Source organism: Prionailurus viverrinus, chromosome C2, assembly GCF_022837055.1.
Source record: "Prionailurus viverrinus isolate Anna chromosome C2, UM_Priviv_1.0, whole genome shotgun sequence".
Taxonomy (NCBI): domain Eukaryota; kingdom Metazoa; phylum Chordata; class Mammalia; order Carnivora; family Felidae; genus Prionailurus; species Prionailurus viverrinus.
The window spans coordinates 133,841,444-133,858,320 of NC_062569.1; the positions used below are offsets into that span (position 1 = coordinate 133,841,444).

General features: G+C 37.7%; 1 protein-coding gene across 6 annotated transcripts in view; it reads left to right on the top strand.

The window, feature by feature from the left end:
• CHODL (chondrolectin) overlaps nt 1-16,877 on the top strand; it is a 574,497-nt gene that overhangs the window by 223,557 nt on the left and 334,063 nt on the right. For all 6 annotated transcript variants that reach the window (XM_047875558.1, XM_047875561.1, XM_047875556.1 and 3 more), the window contains one exon: nt 16,578-16,751. The gene's annotated coding sequence lies outside the window, so the exon portion shown is untranslated. The remainder of the gene's footprint in view (nt 1-16,577; nt 16,752-16,877) is intronic.

Consider the following 16,877-nt stretch of genomic DNA (forward strand, 5'->3'; position numbering starts at 1 on the left):
GCATTAGTGCAGTGGGTGAAAGGGAGAAAGGGAGGCAGACAATGTGGCTGTCATGAGGGAATGGAATGATTGCATTGTACCTGCCCCCTGATGTGTTCCCAGGTGAGAATTTATGAGTCAGGGACCAATTGCCTAGAGTTTAAAAATTTCCTCCTAGTCATTATTTTGGAAGATTAGGCAGCAAAACCCATGGAGTATAGATACACTAACTTTTGAGAGTTAGAGTGAAGATAGCCTGTGTCAAGGACTGAAGAAAAGATTTTTGAGACCCAGTTCCTGACACTTAATTGGTTGCTCTGTGACCTCTACTATCCTTCTTATAAGATGTGGAACTTTTAACAAGAGTTTGCTTTAACAGCCTCACGGAAGACCTAAGACCCGAGAGCAAAGACAGAGCAGTAGAATATGAAAGTTCCCTGATGACTTCCACAAATGTGGTTTTGAAGATTTCTGAGGATTTTAGAAATATGAGTTAGAGTTTCCACTTAAAGTAATTTAAAAATAATATTTTATACTCAGTTATTTTTATTGGCATAAGTGGATATTGCATAATGTGTGTTCTAGATGGAATCTGTAAATTGGTTATAATTGCTTGTTTCTTTTAACACCAGCCATTAGACAACCTAAAGGTATGCATAAGGCATCTGTCCCTGGATAATAAATTCAGTGCTGGCTTCCAGAGAGTTTCCAAGTAAAATGCCAACAAAATAAATCTCAAAAACATCCAAATTTTTTGACTGTAGAATTTTGTTTAAATGAATATATTGCTGTAATAATGTGCCCTCACATTTACCAAACGCTCAACATATATTATCAGAGTTCCATAAGAATCCCCCAAAATACTTACTGCTTATTGTTATTCTTCTTTCTCTCTCTGTCTCTTTTTATACAGAGGAAGAATCAGGCTCAGAGGTGGAGTGAGTGGCTGAAGTAGCTGAGTGAGGAATCTGATTAGTAGCCTTTTGAACATCAAGGAACATTCTCCAATCTAAGGCCTTAAGAAGTTTTTGAAAATTTCCCTTTTATTGCTTCCCTTTTAGTTTATGGGAATATCCTTGCCCTGTGCCTTGATTCTTGGTGTCACTGCCTGTTCTTGCTGGTCCAACCTCCCTCTATACATAGGTCTGAATTAAGATCCCAAACCCCAGTCCTTATCCTGTGGAAAAGCAGGATTGCTCCCTGCCTTGAGTAAAGTGGTGGTGCTTTCTCCTACCCTAAAGTTTTGGAAAAGGGAGAGTGCCCTTTTGTTGGAGATTGGGCCATGATGGGCCATCATGAACACTGATCCCAGCGCCATTTAACTTAACATCCTATTGGTGAGAAGGATAAAACATATCCGTTCCTTATTTAGAAAAGAAAATCAGGGCTAAATATGTATATTTGTGAGGAAAAACCCTCAAAGATATTATCTCTAAAACAACCATCCTCAGGAGTATTAAAAACTCTCAATTAGCTAGGGAACCTAGAAAAAGGTTATGCTTAGGACTGAAAATATGAAGTATGAAAAGAATAATTCTTGATATAATCAACTGGCAAAATCACTAAGGCAGGGGGAGCAGTTTTGGAAAAAAAGAAAATAATATAATGAAAAGCTCATAAAACCATAGATGTATAGTTTCCAATCAAGTGAACCTCCATGCAATTACCACCTAGATCAAGAAATAGAGCATTTTCAGCTTCTTCTAGAAGCCTTCCTGAACACAAAGCTCTCCCTTGCCCCTGTGTAAAGGTGATTTTTAGGATAAAATTATTTTCTTGCTTTTTGTAAGTTTTGATACCTAAGTTTATATATACTATACATATATGTGTGTGTATATATATGTATAGTATACAGTGTATATACACACATATGTAGTTTATATGTGGTATGTATATAGTTTATATATTTATATACATATGGTTTATAAGAAAATATGTATACAGGGTGTGTTTGGATATGTACATGTACATGTACATGTATATGTATATGTATGTATGTTTGTGTGTGTGTGTGTATCTTAACCACTATTTTAATTAGAACATGTATCAGCAAGATTTATGAGCTCCTCAAGATTAGGCAATCTTACTCATCTTTACACATCTGCTACATAACACAGACCCTGGAACTTAATGAGGATGTAACACCTTGCAATAAATTTTAACGAATACATTATAAATTGTTAAATAAGAGATCATTATTTCTACCTATCTTTTGGAGGTTATTTTGGTGATGTGCTGGAATAATATATATATCAAGATAGAAATTGAAGCTTTTTTCCCTTTAGTATTTCCTAAACCATTTCCTCTATTTGAACAGTTATGAATTCTGTCTTCATTGCCTGAAGGAAGGGATACACAGATAAATCAGATTACAGAAGAGGTAAATCCTTGGCTAATCTATTTCTATTTCCAGGAGTCAATAATAAACACTGGATTTGGGAGATTAGATAAACTGTTGTTTTTTCTGTTCCTGACTCAGATCCAGGGAAGGAAGAAAACAAGAAGGCAAACACCAGACTAAGTGTGAGACTGTCACTGGAAACTGAAGGCTGACCCTTGCCTTTTTACCTTCCTCGACTGCAGCCCTAGGGGGATTACCTCAGAAAGGCATGGGGACCCTGAAATGGAGGGTGCCTGTGCTATAGCGTGCTGGACCTGCCTTGTTCCAGCTTGTGAGAACCAATTGTTAAATTTTTAGGAGTTTTGTGAGCTTGTTGGTGACATGTTGGTAACTTGAAATCCACCAGGGTAAGAGGTTTACTCTCTGGAAGTTGGCAAATGCTACAACCTGCCCACTCCCTCCACTGCCCTGGAGAGCCAGTTGTTAAACATTTATCAGCACCCCACTGAATCTGTGGAATATAGATGGGCTGCCAAGGACTGGCTGTATTCTGAAATTTCACATCATGTATAAAATTTGTGGGGTGATACCTCCAGGAAGATGGGTGTCAGTCAGCCTCCCAGGGCTCTGCCTATCTTTTTGTGCCATGGTGAGGCATCCAAGAGCAAGACAGAAGTAGTAAAGTATCTTAGACAAGGCTAGTAAGTGACCTGAGGTCCCAGAGTGGTATGAGAGGGAATATCACTGTTGTCTGAGCTCCTTGGGAAGGGTATGGCAATGACTGAATAAGGGCCAAGTTCGAGGGGTCATGAGGTTGAGGCCCAGTGATGACCTGCCAGTAGCCTGAGTGATGAATGACCTGGAACTAGGTAAGCTGTGTATCTCACAGAATGTTGATGTTGATGGATGACACCCCACATCTCCAGCCACTCTCTTCATCCTGACATCCAGGCACAACTCTGCAAGCCCCTGGCACTTAAACTTGATCCCAGGGAACAAGAAGGATAAAGGTTTCAATTAGGGTAGTGTGTGAGCACCCACCTTGGGTGCAGAATTTAATGAGGTGCCAAAAAAAGTTAGAAGGGGGAGGAAAACATCATTCTAAGGGTCAGATACAGGGAAGGTGAATAGAAGGGAGGGTGTTGATCGAGAATGGTTTTTGCGGTGGATTTAATGAAGTAGGTCAGTATGTCTAATTGTAAGTACAAGTTTATAGTATAAGTCACCCATATGATTCCTCAGCAAAACCCAAAGTGAGCAAAGAATTTAATCTCTTTGTTTTCTTTCATTTGTGGATGTGCTTATGTATTTTTTTAAAAAATAATTACATATAGGGCATTTCCAATTTTTATTATTTTTTTAATGTTTATGTATTTTTGAGAGAGAGATACAGAGAGCAAGTGGGGGAGGGGTAAAGAGAGGGAGACACAGAAAACAAAGCGGGCTCCAGGCTCTGAGCTGTCAGCACAGATCCCGACATGGGGCTCGAACCCACAAACCGTGAGATCATGACCTGAGCAGAAGTCAGACGCTTAACTGACTGAGCCACCCATACGCCCCAGTGTGCTTATGTGTTTTCGTTGTCAAATGGACCAGTTGATTCTCCAGTTGGTTTCTTTGTGACATACAATGTCTGTTTAAAGGATCTTCTTATATGATAAATATAGCACTTTATAGATTTTTGAAATTCCAGCTCCTCCTCTCCCCACCTTCATATTTGCCTTCACTCTTTTGTCCTTTGTTCAGGCAGCTATGCCATTCTGTGCCCATTGTTTGGATAGGAATGTGGAGGGTAAAAGTTTGGTGAAATCAAATTTGTTTCTATTCTGTTTTCTTTGTTTTTTTCCTCAAAATGCTAGGCCTCTAGGGAATAAAAAGGCAGCGTTGAGGATAAAAGGAGAGTAGAACTTCTCCAGACAGATGGCAGAACTTCAGATGAATTTGTGGAATCTTTGGCTAAAGGTATCTATGCCTTGCTCTTTAGGAAGAGCAATGGAGAGATGGAAAGATGCAATGTGTTTCTACTTCCTGGTTGGATCTTCCTGACTTATATACTATGCTGCCTATATTTGAACTCTATAAACCTGGAACCTAATAATAGTTTATAATCACTAGTGGGTGGTTTACATATGTAGGACCACTAAGAACATTAGTATGACTATTCTCCTAAAGTTTCATATTTGGAGGCAGTGACTTCATGGCATGTCTAGAGATGAGGCACCTTAGACAGTCACACAGATGACCTTTACCCCAGCATGATATGGATATAAAATAACTCTCCATCCTCGGGAATCTTTCAGAAGTGGCAGAGATTGTGTTGGTCCTAAAAGGAACATGCAGAGAAGGAAATTTATTATGAAGAATTAAATTATAAGATTATGAAGATTATAGAAGATTATGGTGAGCCCAAATATGCAGTGAGGTCTGGCATCCTGGAGACCCAGTGGTACAGATGAAGTCTGAAGCTAGTCTGTTGAAGAATTCCCTCTTACCAGAAGCCAGAAGGCTGGCCTTTTTTTTTTTTTTTTTAAAGGTATGCTCTGTGCCTGGAGTGGAGTCTACCACAGCTCTTGAACTCATGACTCTGAGATCAAGACCTGAGCTGAGATCAAGAGTTGGACACTTAACTGAGTAAGCCCTGCCAGGCACCCCAGGAAGGCAGGCCTTTTGTTCTATCCATGCCTTCAACTGATTGGATTAGGCCCACACACATTATGGCGGGCAAACTGTTTCTCTCAGAGTTCACCCATTTAAATGTTAATGTCATCCAAAAAACACCCTCCTAATTACACAAAATTAACTAGGATAGAGAGTGTTTGGCAGAAATGATGTGTGCCCCTTACAAGTTGGGGCACAATCCTCTGTGCTTGCTCTCTTTGGCAGAGGGAAGCAGAAGGGAGGCAGAGGATCTAGAATAGGATTGTAAGTCCTCGTGGACGAAGGAGCCACTAGATGGAAGAAAGCTGGGTCCCTGAAAGACTGGATGAAACAGAGCCTTCATTCCACCTCTGTCTCTCATTGAACTGTGATATGTGTGACGTAGAAGCAGATGTGGTGTTAAACTGTGGGATTTTGGAGGTTGTTTATTAAACTGAGAGTCAGGAATTCTTTGGAGAGCGTTAACTCAGAGATAAGACAAACTAGGGGTAAGAATTATAAAAAGTAGCCTGGAGCCCAAGACCCTAGGAAGCCTGGGGTAATGAGTGTATTAGTTGGGAGACTTGGGCAACCAGACCAAAGGGAGGGGACACTAGGTACCTGGATGGGGTGGAAGGAAAAGGAAAGGAAAGCACTGAAAACCCTCCAGGTGCTCTGTTCCATCCATTCTGCAAGAGGGGCAACTTCAGTAAAGCCCACCTAATGCGACCTCTAGTGGTTACTTGGAGCTATAATTCAACACAATGTATCTGGAGCAGTGAGAGCAGCAGAAAATCTGAAAGTTGATTCCCAATTCTTTCACTTTCAAATTTTAGAACTTTTGAACTATGCAGGCAGAGAGTTCTTAATACATATTAATGGTTTGATCACTCAGGTGGAGAAGGAATGAGGATGAATGCACCGGGGGCTGGTTTCCTGATAGCTGACTTTTATGCTCTGTGTAAATTTGGTTACATACTTGAAGAATCAGAGAGAGGATCATACGGCAGACAGAAGAGAATTACGTGATTCATCAGTTTCTCAATCAACTTTTGGCATAAATCAGAGAAAGTACATAGGAGGTTCTAAATAAATCTTGTTGAATAAATTTGGGATTACTGATGATATGATTTCCTTCTCTGTTGTTGTGGTTTAGGAAAGAGACTTAATAGAAACAACACTATTTCCAGCAAAATAGGAACAAATTTTAAATTCAACTGCAAGTAGAAGAATACATTTATTTATAGTCAATTTGAATGATGCCTCTTTTTGGGGTTTTTTTTTTCAGTGCATTTTATACTGGGAATCCAGCACTATGAATTGATAACACACTTTCTGAATACCTTTGAATAAATGATTATTCCATGCTAGTTGTCTGTAAAGGGCAAATAGTAGACCCAGTAACTTGTATTGGTTAATATGGAAGTTTAATATTGCAGTGATTATAAGTTATTTGAGATGTTTAGAAGGCAATTTGTATTGCAATAATTATTATTTTAATTTGTGGCTTGTTCTAATCGGTTCCAATAAGCATAATATAGTGAGAATATCAAAAAGTGACCAATTAGTAGGTGTAATGATTCTTGACTCTCTCAAGAGGGCAGCAAAACTGCACAGCTGCGTTCTCAAAAATTAAGATGAAAATCCTAAAAATCAGTTCACAGACATTCCCTGACCTGATCATTTATATGAGTCCAACTAATTAAACATAATATTGTGCTGAAATTTGTATTGGCATTTTATGGACGTTTAACCTTTCTTTTGTGAAACAGAAGAAAATCTTTTTTTTTCCTCCTAGTTTAAAGAACTATACTTGCATGGGGGTCTCGAAATGCATTGTTTAAACAAGGCTGAATGTTGTTTGTATAAAATACTGTGGATAACAAAGTAAGCAGTTTTTTTTCTTCCTCCCAGTTACTTGATTCGTGATCAGGTGATGGTTGCACTTGACTTTATTGGGTCATTTTGGAACTTGCCTCTCCATCTATGATCTATACCCGATAGAAAGACCTTCAAAAATGCACATAATCCAGAGTGAAGAAAACTTGAAAATTGACCCTTGGACAAAGGGGAAATGGGAGAGAATTGAACACACCTCTGCCCATCTCCATAGAAAGGGATTTGGTCCTTCCCTGTTCCTGGCTCTCCAGGTACCATTCTTGCACCTTGAAGGTGGTCAAGTGATTATGGAAAGGTGTTACCTAATAATGATTCAAAATCTTTCTACTCTCTAGTGTATTTACATTTAATAAGGATTTGTGAAGATAAGAATATTTTCAAGGTTTAAAGGAATGAATCATAGAGTGGTAGCATTCTGTGCTTAGCAGGCTTATCCTTTGTGTGTAGTAAGCTTTCAATAAATAGTTGTTAAATGATTAAATAGAGACCTAAAAGGATAAATTAAAGGTAAGGCTGCTCTTTTACCTGTCCAAAGTACAGAATAGAAATTCTCTTCCTTTTTGTGAGGGTAACTTTGATGGGAGGAAAATTTAGTTTATTGTAGTTGGAAGAAGCACAGGTTGACTCAGGCAGAATATTTGATGACTCTTCATTACCTTATATTGAATAGGTTGACTGGGATCAAAGCAGGTTTAATAGCATGGTCCCACCATGAACAAACTTAATGTTTAAGTTCAAGGGATTGTTCTCATCTTTCAACTCCTTAAAGGTTTAGTAAGAATTAAATTTTGTAAGACTTAAATTTGTATTTATTAAGCACTTAACTCTTTGCAAATCCCTGTGCTAATTCTCTGCTGAAATTTACTACACAGAATAAAAAGAATAAACTATACCCCCATCTCAATGAATTTATAATCTCCCTGGAGTTCCAAGACAAGCAAACATGAAAACATTGATAACCATAAAAGGTATAGATCACTAATGCAAATGACTGAGTGGCATGCCCCTGGATTAAAAGGGTTCCGAAGAAGAGGAGGTCAGTATAAGTTCAAGACCCTGGGGAAGGCTACACACAGAAAGGGGGACTCGAGCCAGCTCCTCCTAGAGCACAGGCAGTCTTCGGATACAGCAAGGAAGGGAGGGTGTGCTGGAACGAGAAGTTTATATAGGGATGTATATAAGGATGTGATGAGTGTGGTAAATCCAGAAAACAGACTGGAGCAGAACTGTGAACTGGAAATATGAGAAATATATGGCTATAATTATAAAGGTTTGGGGGACTGAAGCTGTAGAAGAAGATGAATTACCTAATATTCTTGAGTGGGTGAATAATGAAAGGACAGCCATGTCTCCAGAAAATTAACCTCTCTCCACTTCCATTGCTGTAGAACCTATCAAGGGTCTGTGGAATAGCAGGAAGAGGAGGAAGGTTTGGGGTAGGTAGGGATAGAAGGAGCTGTTTATTTCCGAGCTGTCACTATTACAGTTATTAAGCTGGGTTATATTTTCAAACCTATATGATGATGTGTATTAAAAAAGTACACTTATAAATAATAAATCTGTGTTTCAGTATCCACATTAAGATAGTATTAGTGGAAGATTCCAACCTGGACCCCGTATATGTATCATAGTCCACAGTCACTAGAAATCTACTTAAAATAAAAGATGAGATCTAATGAGGGTATGATTGTATTTTTCATGAAGGAGCTGTTTCTAACATCAAATACTGGTAAAATAATGGTTTGTTGGAGGGAAATATACCATTTAATAGAAAGCCAACACTTTTGTCAAGAACATTGTTGTTGTTCTAAATGGAAATTTACTCCAGAAGCAGTATTTTTTTCCTTGAAATGAATATATATTGCAGAAATAAACAGGATACTTTTATGCATCAAACTAATATCTTTGCCAGATTGCTATTATGCACTTTCATGATATGGATATTATCACTGATATTCATCAGTTTTAAACTAGATTTCACTTGAAGCTGCAAATTTGTCATTTTAATGACATTTGAAAAGTGATTTTCTCATAGAAGAGTACAAATAAGTACAATAAAATAGAATACATGGGTGAAAATATGCCACAAAATGCTGGGAATAGGTTAAATAACTTATTAAAGCTTTGGAGTTAGAAATATTTCACCACCTAATGGAATTTAGTAAATAGGAATGGGAGATATTTCATTTATACCCAATTTATTCATTCATTTCTCTCTCTCTTTCTTTCTTCCTGCTTCACCCTTCACCCAACCCTCCTTGTTCTCTAAATTTTCTAGCTTTTTCAGTAGAGGTTGTTTACACAAGTCTTTTAAATTTGGACTTATTTTCAAACATAATCCTTTCTTCCTTTCTTGCTTTATATTCAAGCCATTGCAAGAACTTGATTTTTTTCTTATAGTGTCTTAAAGTATGTCATTTTTTTTGTTTTTCTAATTGTAAGCAAGAATATCATATTACTTGGTCCCTTTTAGTTTTTATTGTTATAATATTTTTTCATAAATATCCTCATATTGTCTCCACTTTCTATAATGTTGAATGGCAATATCTGTATATCACTCCTTTCTGCTTTTCCTATCACTCAAATATTCCATTTCCTACTTGTATTATCATCAGAAGAAGTTTATATGTATATGTTTTCTTTCATGTTTTCTAAAACATTCAAAATTGTATGCTTAAAATAATTTTGCAATTTAAGTACTTCAGGTATTATTCCTATTTTTAAAATTTGGAAGCCAAGGCATGAGAGGTTATGCCAATCAATAAACATTTATTGAACACCTTGAATGGGTCTTGGGAAGCCCTCAGTGTTAAGGGGAACCAGAAGAAATAATGTGTTGGGGCACCTGGGAGGCTCAGTTGATTAAGCATCCGACTCTGGATTTTGGGTCAGGTCATGATCTCATGGTTTGTGAGATTGAGCCTCATGTGGGGTTCTGTGCTGACAACGCAGAGCCTGTTGGGATTCTCTCTCTCCCTCTTTCTCTGCCCCTCCCCCACCTGCACATGCTTGCTCTCTCAAAAATAAATAAATAAACCTAAAAAAAAATAGTGTTTGGAATATTTTAGGAATATTTCCTGAGACTAAATTTGCATGTACCACTAGAGAATATTAGTTTCTTCATATACTTTATTCTTTTTTTAAATATCTATTTTTGAGAGAGAGACAGACAGACAGACAATGTGAGTGGGCAAGGAACAGAGAGAGAGGGAGACACAGAATCCAAAGCAGGCTCCAGGCTCTGAGCTGTCAGCACACAGCCTGATGCAGGGTTTGAACTCAGGAACCGCGAGATCATGACCTGAACTGAAGTCGGATGCTTAACCAACTGAGCCACCCAGGCACCCCTCATATACTTTATTCTTGATGGTTATGAAAGTATGACAAAGCTCTATTGAGATTTTAGACTGCCTATTAGCAGGACCAGCAACAACACCTAATCTTTATTGAGGGCTTATTACTTTTCATGTATTTAGTCATTAAAACAACCATATGATATAATCTTATTAATGTAATCCTCAAATAAGACTATGTAGGAAAAGAAAGTTTTATGTAATTTGCTAGTGGTCACCCACTTTATAAGTGGTGGGGCCATTGATTTGAACCCAGTTAGTTTATCTCTAGAGCTGACACTCTTAACCAAATTTACCTTTCCTTACTTCGTATTTCCTCTATATTGTCCACGAAGCTCACTCTGGTTAAGAGCATGACTATCTCATGGTGTGCCTTAGAGAATTATAAATTCTCTATATAAATTCTCTATATAAATTCTTTATATCAGAGGTATTCAGATTTATTTGGAAATAGCCAAACATCAAGAACTGAAATGACAATTATTCTTGATTACAAAATATATACAAGTATGGGATGCAAGGTGCACAGAAAGTAGGAAGGGGTGTGACCGAGAACATAAACAGAGGAGTAATCTTTGGAGAAGGGGAGGAAACATTTTGGGAGAGAAGGGTAGGCATAGAGATACCTATGCACTAAGATGTGGACAGGGGTTGATAAAAGACAAGAGTTTGATGCTCCCAGTGCTTCAAATTCCCACTGATGCAGAGGAAATCATCAGCTAGAGCTAGAAGTAGTGAAAAGGGCAGGTGAAAGTGAGTAAAGAAGAAATTTTGAACTTGCCGTGGACAGGATTACAAGATTGCTGAGTATGGAGGGCCCATTTGAAGTTAGACTGCATGGATTTGTAATATGTACAGTCTGAATAGCTCTCTGTCTCTCGCAATAGTGTTCAGTGACCTGAGGACAGGCAGAAACAGCTCACAGTGAGGGTGATCCAGGTTTGTGATTTTTATGGATTAAGTTATTTGCCCAAAGTCATACTTAGAGTTCTTTCGGATTGGTTGTCATTGTTTTTTCATAAAAATGCAATGTCTACCCACAGACACATTTTATATTCCTGCAGTTCTGATAATCTTCATACTGACTTGAAATTCATCTCTCTAACCACTGGAGCCTAGATTTCTTTTTTTACACTTGACTGTTTATAAACTATGCTTTTAGTTTTTGGGTAACTTTCCTACTTTCTCACCTTTCATTTTGCTAGGTATTTCAGATAACTTTTATTGGTAGAAAACTTTTCGTGGTTCTTTATAAAAGTTTATTACCTCATTTAATTCATCAGTCAGGTAATTAGCAATCATTATTAAGTGACTAATATGTGCCAGGTGCTATGTGAAAGGCCAAGGATACAAAGATAAATGAAAAACTCCAGCTGGGAGGTGTAAACAGAACCAACCTACAACATCAGAAAAAGTGTAACTTGAAGCTTCTTAAGCTCCTAAAATGTGTATAACTTGTGTTCTAGTGGGTGTTACTTTCATTTGTTATTGAGGAATACAGTTCTCTGAAAATACCTCTCCTCCCCCTCAGTCCACACATGTGTATTATTGTGTTGCTTTTCATCAAATGTGGTTGATCACTGCTTAGGTCCTCACTGATCAAACTAGTTGTTGACACCATCTTATCCCCCTAGGCACTATAGTCTTTCCACTGGGTTTTGTCATGTTTGTGCAGGAATGCCGCCCCACGTATGGGCTGTCCCAGTGTCTAGTGGTGTACTGGAACCTTTGAGTGTTAAAATGGTTGCTGTTCTATCTTGACAAGAAGGCAGAGTTCTGTTTTCCTGTTTCATGTTACATTTATTTAGAGGAGAACTAATGCAGTGTGTATTATGCCTGGCAATTGATATGGAAGTACGTTAACTACTACTTATCCATAACGCTTATGAGCCCTGATTTTATTATCATTTTTTAAAATATTTATTTTTTTTTGAGAGAGAGAGAGAGAGATAGTGAGGGAGGGGCAGAGAGAGAGGGAGACAGGGAATCCCAAGCAGGCTCTACAGCTGTCAGTGCAGAGCCTGATGTGGGGCTCGAACTCATGAACCGTGAGATCATGAACTGACCTGAAACCAAGAGTTGAATGCTTAACCGAATGAGCCACCCATGCACCCCAACCCCTGATTTCAAATAAAATCAGCTGAAACCCATATTCTATGCTTTGTGCAAGTCTAAGCTCTTCCAAAAACACACAAGGGCATATGGGCATATAGGCACCTCGGATTCCAGTTTATTGCCTCTGTTGCAATTTTGTTTCTACGCTGTCTAATTTTGTTTTTTAAAAAAGCATTGTTTAAATGTGACACATTGCTCCGTATCAATATCTACAAAGAATCTATCCTCACACAATCCTGAAAATTTATTTATTGGAGATGGAGAGAAATGCTTACAGTTTGTAAATGTAAACAAACTAAAATTGAACATTACAAACTCTTATTCATAAAAGTCTGCCACTGGGCTTTCTTCACCACCCAAACTCATATCACTCTTTTTTTTTCTTCCCTTCTCTGCACCTTGTCACCTACCTCTCCTACTCCATTCAGAAGGAAATACATTGTTCACACTGTCCCATGAATAAAACCAAGTATTCATGCTGGTTGCCTTGGTTTTTCTTTCAGAATCTCTCCCTTTACTCTATGAGCTTTGTCAAACAAGATCTTTTCCCAAAAGCTTTTCTCCTGAGAGAATTCTAGGGCCAGCTCTTACGATCATTAAATGTGTGGCCCTATTGTAAGCCTAATAATTCCATGAATGCAAACAACATGACAAACTGAAGAATATGAATTGGTACAACTACTTTGGGAGATGATTTAGCAGGACCAGCTTTGTGGGTGAGTGCCCTATGTAATCACAGAGGGCCCTAAGATTGGAAGGGCCGCCCCCTTGTTCTAATGGTCTACTATTTGTCTTGAAATTCTTAATAATTTTTGAACAAGAGACTCTGAAACTTCACATTTCACTGGGCCCAGAAAGGAATGTAAGTAGTCCTGCAGTTTGGTGTTATCTATCAAAGCTGAGCAAACCTAGTGACCTAGGGATTTCACTCCTAGGTAAAAATGCAGCTGAAACTCATACCCATATTCACCAAAAGATATTAGAGAAATATTGATCTCAGCATTATTCATAATAGCCACAAAGCTACAAACAATCCCATTTCCATCAGCAATGAGTGAACATATAAATTGAGTTATATTCATACAAAGACATACTTTATAGCAGAGAAAATTAATGACCTACTGCTACAAATTGTAGTGGATTAATCTCAGAAACATATATTAGGGAAAAGAAGAAAGGCAGTAGTTCCAGATTCCATTTATATAAAGTTTGGCAACAGGCAAAATTATATTACAATGCTAGAAGAAAGCATAGTGACTGATTTTGGGGAGCAGAGGGCTATAGTAATTGGGAGGGAACATTATGGAGGCTTCTCGGGTTCTGCTAATATTCTGTTTTTTGACCTGTGTGTAGGTTACATGTGTGTCACTTTATAAATCTGTACATTTATGTTTTATACACCTTTTTGATATGTCTTATATATACAAAAAATAAAATAATAATACCTAGCATGACGTTGTTACCACGGGAAATCAGAGTTTATCTGTTGGGAGCTAGGTAGAAACTCTTTAATAATCTGTGATTTAAATAATTCAATTTATTAATAGGCACTCTTCCTGTTGTAAAGCACACCATCAGATTCCCAAGACTCACTGAATGTTTGTATCTAGTAAGCTTTTCTCTTGTGTGCCTTTTTAATAAACCAACAAGCTTCCATTTGAATAAGATGAGGACATCTATGGCAATAAAAGTGTATTCATTCTACTTATAAAACGGGGAACTATTAATAAGATCTTAATAGATTTTTCATGGGACTTCAGGGCCAGAATGAAGATAAGCCTCTGGAGGGTCTGGGATAAGAAAGGAGAAAGCCAACATGGACTGATTGCCATTTCTTATCTCTGCATAATTATCTGCCCCACTTCATTCTTCTGTCTTTGGTTTTCTTTTTCTTCTTCTTTTCTTCTTTCTTTCTTTCTTTCTTTCTTTCTTTCTTTCTTTCTTTTTGAGAGAGAGAGAGTGCAAGTGAGAGAGGGGGAGAGAGAGAGAGAGAGAGAGAGAGAGAGAGAGAGAGAGAGAGAAAAGCAGGGTTCACCTGAAGTGGGCCTCAAGCTCACCTGATGCTGGGCTTGAGCTCACACCAAGCAAGGCTTGAACTTATGAACAGTAAGATCATGACCTGAGCCCAAATCAGATGCTAATGACTGAGCCACACTCTTATTTTTCTTATACTGAGAGTCACACAGCAGTAATACCTTCACAATAATCCATTCTGTATGATCCAAAAAGCTTGTTTCTAATGCTTAACTGACATATGCATACACAAATTAAGGAGCAGAGCACCAGCTCCTCTAAATACTCAGGATGGCACAACTGCCCTGTCTTTCTGATCAATGAATTGATCTTGATTCGTAATGTGAAGGAAATATTGGCCAAGTCTTGTATGAAAAGGTGAAAAATAGGAATAATATTCCAATGAAACCTCCACTTATAAGCAACATGGCATTTCAAATGAATGGTTAAAAGGTTAATTTTTTAAAAAATCACGTTGGGACATTTGGCCATCCATTTTGGGAGAAAAGTTAGTTTTCCTACCATACACCAGTCATTAAAAAAAAGGCAGGTAGATAAAGTACGTAATAATAATATAAAGACCTTAAAAAAGCAAACAAGCCCACAAAGACTATAAATATAATAGATTTTGTTTAGAAACATGGGCAAAAGGAGTGGTTTTTAAACATAATATCAGAAAACATAAAGAAGAATATTGATAAATCATATCACATTAGAATTAAAAGCTTAAAATTTTAAATTATTTATTTTTGAGAGCAAACACACACACGCACACACATGCACACACACACACACACACACACACACACACACACAGGAACATGTGGGGTTGGAGCAAAGGGAGAGGGCAAGAGAAAATCCTAACTAGGGTCTACACTTAGCACAGAGCCAGACTTGGGGCTGGATCTCATGACCATGAGATCATGACCTGAGCAGATGTTAAAATCTTAATGTTGACTAAAGACACCATATAAATTTTCATTCATTCATTCATCCATCCATTCATTTATTATTTTAATTCTAGTATAGTTAACACACAGTGTTATGTTAGTTTCAAATGTATAGTATAATGATTCAATAATTCTATACATTAGTCAGTGCTCTTTGTGGTAAGTGCACTCTTAATCCCCTTCACTTGTTTCACCCATCCCCCTACTCCCCTCCCCTCTGGTAACCACCAGTTTGTTGTCTATAGTTAAGAGTCTGTTTTTTGGCTTACTTCTGTTTTTCTTTGTTTTGTTTCTTAAATTCCACATATGAGTGAAATCATATGGTATTTGTCTTTTCTCTGACTGACTTATTCTAATTAGCATTATGCCCTCCGGATCCATCCAGGTTGTTGCAAACGGCAAGATTTTTTCTTTTTTATGGCTGAGTAATATTCCATTGTATATATATATATATATATATATATATATATATATATATATATACACCACATCTTTATCCATTCATCTATTGATGAGCACTTGGGTCATATTCATAATTTGGCTATTGCAAATAATGCTGTAATAATAGTGGTGCATGTATCTTTTTGAATTAGTGTTTTTGTATTCTTTGGGTAAGTCCCCAGTGGTGAGATTACTAGATTGTAGGGTAGTTCTATTTTTAATTTTTTGAGGAACCTCCATATTGTTTTCCACAGTGGCTGCACCATTTTGAATTCCTAACAATAGTGCACAAGGGTTTCTTTAAGACACCATATAAATTTAAAAACAAGTATAGTGATCAATTTTATATGTCCACTTAGGTAGGTAGGCTCTGATCCCCATTATTCAAACAAACATGAATCTAGGTGCTGCTATGAAGGTATTCTGAAGATCTTATTAAAGTCCTAATTAGCTGACTTTTAAGTAAAGGAGGTAATTTTAGATTATGTGAATGGGCCTGATTTAATTCTTTGAAGGCCTTAAGAGCAGAACCGAAATTTCCTTGAAGGAGAGGAAATTCCATGCCATGGACTACAATTTCAGTTCATTTGGAGAGACCCACACTATGGATTTTGGTCTTATCTAGGCAGCCTCAACAATTGCATAAGCCAGTTCCTTGCAATAACCCTGTTATCTGTGAAAATTATTATTAAGAAGGAATAGGTTTCAGAATAAAAAATTAAAACGACAACTTAAGAAGGAGAAATCACTAGCCTAATAGAAAATGGACAAAGGATAGATTTCATTTATCTGTTGTGTAACAGACCTCCCCGTTCCAAGCAGTCGCTTATTATTTGTCATCATCCATAGGTTGGTAACCTGGGATAGTCTGATCCTGGTTTCACCTGGGATCACTCAAGCTGCAGTTATCTGAAAGCTTCTCTGTGGCTGGAGGGTCCAAGTTGTCCTCACCCAAATGTGCAGCAGTTGGTACTGGATGTTGGCTGAGACTCCTCAGTTCTCCATGTGATCACCCATCCTCTGGTAAGGTGGCCTGGCCTTCTTCATAACACTGAGGTGGCAGCGTTCCAAGAAGATGAGAATGGAAGCTATAAGAGTAGAAGTTATCTTTGGGGAGATACAGGGACAAGCTAGGCCAAATTGTCAATT